The sequence below is a fragment of the Nicotiana attenuata genome, unplaced genomic scaffold, assembly GCF_001879085.1.
Source record: "Nicotiana attenuata strain UT unplaced genomic scaffold, NIATTr2, whole genome shotgun sequence".
In the NCBI taxonomy this organism is placed as follows: Eukaryota; Viridiplantae; Streptophyta; class Magnoliopsida; order Solanales; family Solanaceae; genus Nicotiana; species Nicotiana attenuata.
The window spans coordinates 36,539-45,501 of NW_017674968.1; positions in this window are offsets into that span (position 1 = coordinate 36,539).

Genomic DNA, 8,963 nt, shown 5'->3' on the forward strand with positions numbered 1-8,963 from the left:
AAAGAGGAGGTGAGTAGGCTCTAGGGTGTTAATTCGGTAAGATTTGGAAGGCGGCGGTGCCGTCCACGGCGGAGGCGGCTAGGGTTTGGATTCTTCGACGAATTGGGGTGGGATTTGAAAGAAACTAAACCCGGATTTGGAAAGGGGAGATGGAGGAGCATCTATGGTGTAATTTTGGTGTTATTTGGAGACCGGCCGCCGGCGGAGGCGATTTCCGGCCGGCGGCGGCGGACGGTGGAGGAGCGGTGGAGCTAATGGTACGGGGAAGATGGGTTTGGTCTTTAGGGTTTTTGCAATTTCAGATAATTTTATTAAAAACTAATGGTGAAATCAGGGCCATTGGATCATGAGGGATGGAGGGCCAGGATTATTTTATCACTTAGGGAACCTGAAACGACGTAGTAACACCCCTATACTACGTCGTTTCAAAGGTCTGTGGGTTGGGGCATTTGGACCGGGCATGGGCGTGATTTGGGCTTGGACTGGGCGATTGAGGGGTATTTCAATTGGGCTGGCCTGTTTCTTTCTTCTTTTTTATTTTCTTTTCAATTAATTCCTTTCTTCTTTTTTTTTTTAATTTTTGTTTAATACAAAAATAAAAATAAAGACCTGATTTAATTCTACAACTAAACTAATTAATTTTCAAGAATTAACTCCTAATTTCGAACAAACTAAAACCAATTTGAGAATTAAAAGTAAAAATGCAAAAAGAACCATTTTTTGTTATTTTCTTCTATTTTTGTGATGTTAATTGACCAATAAAACTAAAATATAAAATAGGATCTTAAATGCAAATATGCTATTTTTGTATTTTTTATGAATTATATCAATTAAAAATGCGCACAAAAAATGCAAACAAACACAAATCATGCAATTAAATCCTAAAAATTAAATAATTAAAGGAAAATCCTAATTTTATGAATTCTATAGGAATAATTCAAGCGAGGCAAAAATCATGTGCTCACAACACTTACATAGGTGATTCTTAAACGTGTTATCCCGTAGATACACTATTTGATATACCCCGTACCAAATTTAGAAATCATTAAAAAGCCTTAACGCTTTATCCTTGGTACTGAACATTGTCTCATCACGAGAATGGACCAAAAAGAAATTTTATTTGACGATGTTGAACCGTCATTAATGACTTTGTTTGAGCTCCTTGAACCTAGATCTTGGGATCTCCAGTCTTCTAGGTAGAGTTACCCCCACAATGACTTGTCCTCGTCCATAGTTGCATTCCCCTCGTTGATCTTTCAACTACCTCTCTAGTTAGGCCTTTTGTAAGTGGATCCGGCAGATTATCGCTTGACTTCACATAGTAAATTATGATAATTACCCTAGAGAGTAGTTGCTTATCGGTTTTATGTCTTCGTCGTATATAACAAGATTTTTCATTACACATAATGCTGCCAGCGCTTCCTATTGCCGCTTGACCATCGCAATGTATGTATATAGGTGCCAATATTTTGGGCTAAGATGAAATTTCTTCAAGAAATTCCGGAGCCATTCAATTTCTTCACCGGCCTTGTCTAAGGTTATAAACTCAGCCTCCATTGTAGAGCGGACAATGCACGTTTGTTTGGATGATTTCCAAGACACTGCTCCTCCACGGATTGTAAAAATATATCCACTTGTGGATTTAGTTTAGGTTGTTCTGGTGAACCAATTTACATCACTATTCCCCTCAATAATCGCAGGATACTTATTATAGTGCAATTCATAATCATGGATATATTTCAAATATCCCAAAACTTATTTTATTGTCATGATAGTTCAATGTGAAATTCCTTATATCGTAGACTAATACGTCGCGGCTTTTTGTTGCATATCAAATTATTGACTATAATTAATGTAGTAATAATATATTATAACAACAGCTAAAATGATTGGCATTAGTTGTGGTCACAACCTTTTAATATATAACACGTTTCACAACCACTCCGCTGTACGTCTATGCAAATTATAGCACCTTCATTCATGAAATAAATCCAACTTGCAATGAATTTTGTTCATGTTCACCGGTTGGTTCACCTCATTATAGACCAACGTCTTAATACATTCGTTCATGAATGGCCATGTTTATACAAAACATACAAACGCACCTTTCATGAAAAGCCACAGCCTTCCAAGTGACACCCTTTCATAAAAAAGCTAAACATTATAAATGTTCAAGAAAGAACAAATCATTTCTGAACGTAAACAACTTTCGAATTTGTAATTTCATCACCAGTCATCACTAAGACTGAACAAGTAATGAATTCACCGACTATCATATCAATATCCACTAAAGATTGGTGGGGTTTAAAAATTATATCATTAAGACACTACGTCTAACATTGGATTTTGTTATGCATAAGCTAAAAGCCCCCGCATTTTAAATATTTTATCAACATATCATCCACATATAATCAAATAATGACTATATGATTTGAAGTATTCTTAACGTAAACACATTTGTTTACACTCATTAATTTTGAAGCCATTTGACAATATTATTTGGTCAAATCTCGCATGTCATTGTTTTGATACTTGTTTTAGTCCGTAAAGTGACTTAACAAGTCAGCACATTTTTTTTCCAGGAATCATAAACCCTTCAGGTTGTTCCATATAAATTTCTTCCTCCAAATCTCCATTTAAGAAGGTCGTCTTCACATCCATATGATGGATTTCAAGGCCATACACTTCGGCTAACGCTATTAACACCTGAATATATGCAATTTTCGCTACCGGCGCGTATGTTTCAAAGTAATCAAGACCTTCTCATTGTCTAAACCCTTTGACAACTAATCTTGCCTTATATTTGTCAATAGTACCATCAACTTTCATTTTCCTTCTGAAAATTCACTTAAAACCTGAAGTTCTATTTCTTGGAGGAAGATCAACTAATTCCCAGGTATGATTACGTAATATGGATTCTATATCACTATTGACTGCCTTTTTTAATATTGTGCTTCTGAGGAAGACATTGCTTCTTTAAACGTTTGAGGCTCATTTGTCAGAAAAACTTGTCCAAAGGAAGTAGTTGTCCTTTGGCGTTTACTACGTTTTGGATTTTTCTCATTAAACGTACTTTTCTTTGCTTCATCTCGAGGTCGCTTAGATATTTCACTAGACGACATACATTCCTTTCTATACAGATAATATTGTCAAAGAATTCAGCATTATCTGATTCGATTACCGTATTAATATGAATGTCGGAATTTTCTTATTTATGAACTAGAAAATGATATGCCTTACTGTTTGTTGTATATTCTATGAAAATGCAATCAATAATTTTCGGTCCGGTCTTTACCCTTTTGGGTTAAGGAACTTGCACTTTAGTTAAGCATCCTCACACTTTAAAATATTTAAGTTGAACTTCCTTCCATTCCATTTTTCATATAGAATGGAATATTGGGTCTTGCTATGGGGAACTCGACTGAGTATAACTTTTTCCATACAAGTTCTGGGGTAAACCAGAACTTATCAACAACGATATTCCAAACATATTTTTCCAAAAAGAGACTCACATTCACCGCCCCTAGTACTTTGTAGATCCAACCACATGAACTGTTGTTTGTATCACAATAGTGTCACGACCCAAAATCCATTAAAGATCGTGATGGCGCCATATACGCTATCAGACAGGCCAACACTAAATAGTTAATTAAATTCTCTTTTTATATTTTTGAAATCATAAAGTTTCCTTCATTTTCACTAGTAACAGATGAACTTTACAAAATAAATAAAAATGTTTACCATTTCATTACTGAATATCCCATCATCATCCTAGAACCCGGTGTCACAAGTGCACGAGCAATTACTAAGAAATAAAATGAAATACAATAACTGCCCGGAATACAAATTGGACAGAAAAGAAAATACAAATACTCTGAAGGAAACTCTGCTGGCTGCGGATCATCTCATAAGATGCGGCTCACCTAAGTCTCTGTATCAACCATGCCGCCGCGCCCACGAGGCCACTAGACATACATGTGCCTGTACAACAAAATGTACAGCAAGCGTAGTATGAGTACGAAAATAACGCGTACCCAGTAAGTATCCAGTCTAACCTTGAAGAAGTAGTGACGAGGGGTCGATTTCAACACTTACTAGTGGTCCAATAATATCAGGTGCAGTAAGGAAGTGAATAAATATGAAATAGAGTAATTATATGAAACAAACAAGTATAAAATATGTGGTACAATTCTTCTCTTTACAATTTACTCAAGCTCTCAACTAGCAAGTTCCCTCCATAACTGGAGCATATATATAGATACAGTGGATTTCATCAAAAAGGTTGTCATAATTCAAATCAGGGAAAAACCCTCAGCTACACTGGCTTCTTGCCAAATATTACACACGATTCCATGAGGATAATATATATATATATAGGAAATGCCGAGGCGTACGGCCCGATCCAACATAAAAGTAAACTGTGCACTGCCGAGGGTCGAATGACACGAACCATAGATGCATCTATTAACCTGCCGAGGCGATCGGCCCGCTCCCATGAGAGTAGTAGAAAGAGTTACCCTGCTCGCGAATCATACTTGCGACGCGGTCAAATATAAGTTTAAGGGATTTCCCCGCTCGCGAATCATACTTGCGACGCGGTCAAATATAAGTTTAAGAAATTACCCCACTCGCGGATCATACGTGTGACGCAGTTACACATAGATTTCTTAAGTTATTAAAGTATTCCTCAATTATTTTTAAATTACGAATTTCAAATGAAAACTTTTAAGTTCCCAACTTTTCCTCAATTTGACTCCTTTCAAAAACATTTAATAAGCTAACTCAATCTTGCTTCTTCTCAAGGCAAAAAATAAACATAAATCAACAACAATATCAACAAGGCATGATGTAAGCCTAAAACTACCCAGACATAGGCATAGCTAGTAACTACGTACGCACCCTCGTCACCTCGTGCGTACGTAGCCCCCACAAATAGAAGCACATAATAATTTAGTTCAAATATGGGGTTAATTCCCTCTTACAAGGTTACAAAGGAGACTTACTTCGCTCCGAAGTTCCATAACCGGCTCCCAAGCCCTTCCGACGACTCAAACCGATGCCCAACGCCCCAAAACTAGTCAATAATTATACAAACTCATTAATATATACTCAAATACCCATTATAATCCTATTTACAACTATTTCCAACTCCGCTTGAAAAGTCGATAAAATCATCCTCGGGACCACGTGCCCGGATTCAAAAAATTCGAAGATAAACTTTACCCATAACACCACGAACTCAAATATATAATTTATTCCAAGTTCCATGTCCAATTTCGTGGTCAAAATCCAAAAATATAAATTTCTAGGTTTTTCTTCAAAACCCCAAATTTTCACTAATTTTCCATAATTTTTCATGTTAAAATCTATATATAATTCAAGTAATTAACTTGAAATAGGTGGGAATCACTTACCTTGACATAGATGATGAAGATGGAGCTCCAAAATCGCTTCCACGTCGTCTCCCAGGGAGGAAATGAGATAAAATGAGCCAAACTCATTTTTGAAAACTTATACACTGCCACGCAACCCTTCTTCGCGTTCGCGGCATCCCATCGCGTTCGCGATGAACAAAATTCTCGAAAGTCATTCCCAAACTCTTCTCAGGCAGCCTCTAGTATAATGGTCATAACATTTTGTGCAAAACTCCAAATAACTAATGGTTTAACTTTGTGAAAACTAGACACCAAGATCTACAACTTTCATGCTTTTGTCATCTCCCAATTCCTTATAGATTTTGAGATATAAGCTGCCAAAGTCAGCTCTGTGCAACGCAAATTTCTTGTTCATCTTTCCGGACAGCCTGTAGTGTACCAGCCATAACTTTTTCTATACAAATCCAAATGCTAAATGGTATACTTTTCTTAAAGCTAGAAACAAAGGGCTACAACTTTAATTTTTGGATCATCTCCAAATTCCTTATAGATTGCGAGATATGAGCCTCCAAAGGCAGACCTGTGCAACAGAGATTTCCTTCTTCGCGAACGCGAGGATCTCTTCGCGAACACGAAGAACAAAGTCCCTGAAGCCAAATTCTTCTTCGCGAACGCGAGAGGATCCTCGCGAACGCGAAGAACAACACCAGACACCAGCATCAGCTATTGCAAAACAACCCAAAATGATCCGAAACCACCCTGAAACACACCCGAGGCCCCCGGGGCCCCGTCCAATCACACAAACCAGTCCCATAACATAATAGGACCTGCTCGAGGCCTCAAATCACATCAAACAACATCGAAATCATGAATCACACCCCAATTCAAGCTTAATGAACTTGAGAACTTCAAACTTCTACATTCGATGTCGAAACCTATCAAATCACGTCCGATTGACCTCAAATTTTGCACACAAGTCACATTCGACATTACAGACCTACTCCAACTTTCGGAATTGGAATCCGACCCTGATATCAAAAAGTCCACTTCCGGTCAAACTTCTCAAAAACCTTCAAATTTCGAACATTCGCCAAATGACCCCAAAATGACCTACGGACCTCCGAATCCACTTCCGGACGCGCTCCCAAAACCAGAATCACCATACGGAGCTATTCCCAGACTGGAATCCCAAACGGACATCGATAACATTGAAATGCACTGCAACCCAAATTTATGAAATTCTTCCAAAATGCCAACTTCCATAATAGGCGCCGAAACGGTTACGGGTCATCCAAAACCCGATTCGGACATACGCCCAAGTCCAAAATTATCATGCGAACCTGTTGGAACCTTCAAACTCCGATTCTGAGGTCACTTACTCAAAAATCAAACCTTAGCCAACTTTCAACTTAAAGCTTCCGAAATGAGAATTTTCTTTCCAAATCAACTTCGAACTTCCTGAAATTCAATTCCGACCATGCGTGCAAGTCATAATGCCTGAAGTGAAGCTACTCATGGCCTCAAACTGCCGAACAACGCACTAGAGCTCAAAACGACCAGTCGGGTCGTTACATTCTCTCCCACGTAAACATACGTTCGTCCTCGAACGTGCTAAGAACTGCGCTGGAGTTGTCTGAAATAACTGTTTAACACCTCGTGCACCTACTCGTGCTACCACAACTCAGTTGAGCACATTTGCTCGAGCAAATCTGAAGATTCCCCTTTTGTTTAGTCAAATTAGCCTTAGAGCCAAATTCCAACATCCGAAATTTTTCGCCAGGCCTGCTTTCAACATACGAACACCGTATCAATCTCTATGCGACGTACCAATACATGATTGCATACTTTTGTTGAATCCACACTAAACACTATATAACTTACATGACCATAATAATGTCCTCTGATAACAATAGCCGAAATTTCACGGATTCGGTCTTCCCAATGCATCTCATGACATATATAAGTCCTGTTCCCACTCCTGCAATACCGCCACGATGGAAGAGATGCGTAGAAATTCATAACTGACTGCCGAGTCAATAATTCGTTGAGCTTCTCCTCCTGACAAGAACCATTGCCTCATTATGAACCAAATAACTATATTTGTTCTTTAATATACTTCATATAAATCTGAACACACTGATCCCAGGTCCAATAATCTCGTCTCACCCAGTATAAGCTGCCCAGGAAATAAGCCACCTCAGACACTACCAAAATTTTCATATGATGCCACAACGTGCCAATAAGCTACAACTCGAATGTGATACATAGGGGAAACGAACTCTAGAAAGAACTACTCAACCCACGTAACTAATTAGACAACCGAAAGGTGTTATGAACCTACCTCAGAAAATGGGAAGCAAACACTCAAGAAAAGATATAGGAAATTGTACTCAACATCACACTATTGCGGCGTGCAACCCAATCCAAACAACATATTCGTGGCGGCGTGCCACCAGATTCATACATAATAATCTATAAGGAATTACTTACCGAGCTAGAATGCTCATACCTACGAAGTACCCGAATATCAACCACGAGCACGCGGAGTGCATAATGCAAATTCCTGGGGAGACCGACAACGCCATACGCTACAAAACTAAAGCACGACTAAGGTGCGATGTATGATCTGAATCTCGAGAGTCATCCTGCTCACATAACACCATCGCTACGCAGAACCTCAACACATATGAAATTTATCAAGCCGTTTCACGACTCACACAGCACAATATAGTATTACATGAAATAGCCGATGACGAAGTATCTTCCAATATTCGAATACCCCTCCATAAGGATCGCTATGCTGAAATGAACACATCCGGCCTGATATAGAGCCCATATTCATAATAAGATCCATCCACGGACCTCAAGCCGATTCTGATCGCACTGCACTAGGCTAATAGCCTTTCAAGGGTCCATAATAACCCCCCTTTTTTAACACATAAGAACAGCCGCCCAATCCGGAACAACCTTCCACAATCCATAACCAAATGAACCGAGCGCCCTTTAGGCATAAATTCTCAATTAGCGATAGTACCACAATCTCCATTTTGGTTTAAATCCTCAATCAATTAAGTGACTACACGTCACACTTATACAATCTTTCCGTGGAATATGCTCCCATGGCCTTCTGCACCAGGTAACCAGTCTGCACATCCATACCACCGTCCATACAAATGCTGTAAAGCGAATCAAGGATCTGCAAGTCAATACACAAAACCTCTTACTCATGACACTGATCTCAAGTGACGCTGAAGATAATACTAGCTTACTCTAAACATCTAAATTCTTTTCCTGCTCATCCGAGCCCGTGACCTCCTTGTCAACACTGAACCGCAACCTTGATTCTCAACTTCCAAATCCCACGCTACTCACGGCACTTAATCATGACAATGCGCAAGAGTACAAGAATTTCATCATAACTCCTGGACCACTAATAGGGTAAACACTTCATCATATAGAAGCCTTTTACTTAACTCATTTCAAGAGAACCATTGCAACCCGTGACTAAATTCTCATAACCGCGGAAAATACCAACCTCAAGTAGTGGTCTAAACCACCATAACTCTTCCGGGATCCATCTGCACATAA